Genomic DNA, 2,500 nt, shown 5'->3' on the forward strand with positions numbered 1-2,500 from the left:
ACGGCTTCTTTATGGTCGTTCCTGTTGCCAGGATGAGCACGAGGCCCATATTTAATAACAAACGGATACTCAACAGGTTACGGAATTGGAACCGTATTCCCTTTCGTTCAAAATTATTCAAGTGTATAAAAATCGATAATTAGGCACATTTTTGTTTATTTATTTTGATTTTTCTTTACTTGAAAATTTTCGGCTTTCGCCTTGAACTTAGGACCGACTAACTCGTGATCAACCACTGTTCACACGAAACCCTTCTCCACTTCAGTCCTCCAAGGTCTCATTCGATTATTTGCTACTACCACCAAGATCTGTACCAATAGCGGCTCCATGCAGGCTTACGCCAAACACTTCTATGCACACTATTGTACCTTCCTACTCACTAAAGTTTCAAAATTTATATTACAAGTAATATAAATCATCTACTTTAGCGGTAATGTATAGGTATACAACTTAAGCGCCATCCATTTTAAGGGCTAGTTGCTTCGGCAGGTGAGTTGTTACACACTCCTTAGCGGATTTCGACTTCCATGATCACCGTCCTGCTGTTTTAAGCAACCAACGCCTTTCATGGTTTCTGTATGAGTTGTTAATTTGGGCACCGTAACATTACGTTTGGTTCATCCCACAGCGCCAGTTCTGCTTACCAAAAGTGGCCCACTGGGCACATTATATCATAACCTTAAACTTCATATCAAGAAAGTTAAGGTTCTTACCCATTTAAAGTTTGAGAATAGGTTAAGATCGTTTCGACCCTAAGGCCTCTAATCATTCGCTTTACCAGATAAGATTATTTTATATAATATTTAAATGCACCAGCTATCCTGAGGGAAACTTCGGAAGGAACCAGCTACTAGATGGTTCGATTGGTCTTTCGCCCCTATACTCAATTCTGACAATCGATTTGCACGTCAGAACTGTTTCGGTCTTCCATCAGGGTTTCCCCTGACTTCAACCTGATCAAGTATAGTTCACCATCTTTCGGGTCACAGCATATATGCTCAAGGTACGTTCTAGTTAGAGGTATAAATAATATAAATACCATTATACATAACTATATAGAACGCCCCGGGATTGTGTTAATCAACTATAAATAGTTAAAAAACTAATCCCATTAATAGTCAAGTTAATTACGCTATTAGGTTTATATCCCAATAACTTGCACATATGTTAGACTCCTTGGTCCGTGTTTCAAGACGGGTCCCGAAGGTATCCTGAATCTTACGCATTGTTAATCATACAAGTGCATATAATAAACACAAAAATCAATGATAATCATGCCATTATATAATTCCGAAAAATTAACGCACTGTATTGATATAAATCTATCAGCACTTTATCAAATTTACAGCTTTTATTTCATGTTAAAACGCAAGCATTTTAATTGAAATAAACTATATGCCATAATTTTATGATAAATTAATATGCTAATAGATTACAATGTCCTTATATGGAAAAAATGCACACTATTATTATAATATTGTTTAAATATTACAATTCTAATGATGAATTTTCCATAACGGATATTCAGGTTCATCGGGCTTAACCTCTAAGCAGTTTCACGTACTATTTAACTCTCTATTCAGAGTTCTTTTCAACTTTCCCTCACGGTACTTGTTTACTATCGGTCTCATGGTTATATTTAGTTTTAGATGGAGTTTACCACCCACTTAGTGCTGCACTATCAAGCAACACGACTCTTTGGAAACACCATCTAGTAATCATTAACGTTATACGGGCCTGGCACCCTCTATGGGTAAATGGCCTCATTTAAGAAGGACTTAAATCGTTAATTTCTCATACTAGAATATTGATGTTCCATACACTGCATCTCACATTTGCCATATAGACAAAGTGACTTAGTGCTGAACTGATTTCTTTTCGCTCGCCGCTACTAAGAAAATCCTTGTTAGTTTCTTTTCCTCCCCTAATTAATATGCTTAAATTCAGGGGGTAGTCCCATATGAGTTGAGGTTGTATAAAACAATGTTAATTTTGAACTTGTATATAATAATATCTGTTCAAATTTTATGGATTGTACTATTTATATTTTATTAAATATTAATATTTGTTTGTTTGAAGATTTCTATAATATGTTCAACAATTCTTTTTATCGCATCAATAATAAGAGGCAATTCTAGATGAAAAAAAAATAAAATTTTTTCTTTTATGCTAGACCTTCCTCAGTATTTTTTGATTTGAAAAAAGAAAATATATATATCTTCAATTTTCTCATACAAAATATACTATGAGATAATAGTACCTTTTTTTTCCATATATTATTTTAATATTATGAATATTATTTATAGAAATATAAATATATATCCAATAATATACCATATGCTTAAAAATTTGTGAAAATTTTTAAACAACTTAATTAGCATAGTCTTACAACCCTCAACCATATGTAGTCCAAGCAGCACTCTAAAATTAATTAAAGTACATAACAGCATGGACTGCTATATGCGTTCAAAATGTCGATGTTCATGTGTCCTGCAGTTCA

General features: G+C 33.8%; 1 non-coding gene and 1 pseudogene across 1 annotated transcript in view; both read right to left on the minus strand.

Annotated features, from left to right (window-relative positions):
* On the minus strand, positions 1-1,974 carry LOC149267680 (large subunit ribosomal RNA; annotated as a pseudogene; the record flags this gene model as incomplete).
* A 414-nt stretch (positions 1,975-2,388) lies between these two features.
* Positions 2,389-2,500, minus strand: part of LOC149267681 (5.8S ribosomal RNA) — a 179-nt gene continuing 67 nt past the window's right edge. The window contains exon 1 of the ribosomal RNA XR_016271565.1: positions 2,389-2,500. This exon is cut by the window's right edge and continues 67 nt beyond it. This is a non-coding gene — a ribosomal RNA (5.8S ribosomal RNA).

The sequence above is a fragment of the Drosophila arizonae genome, unplaced genomic scaffold (genome assembly GCF_054131065.1).
Source record: "Drosophila arizonae isolate 15081-1271.41 unplaced genomic scaffold, UAZ_ARI_1.0 ARI_Backbone_63, whole genome shotgun sequence".
NCBI classification, from domain to species: Eukaryota; Metazoa; Arthropoda; class Insecta; order Diptera; family Drosophilidae; genus Drosophila; species Drosophila arizonae.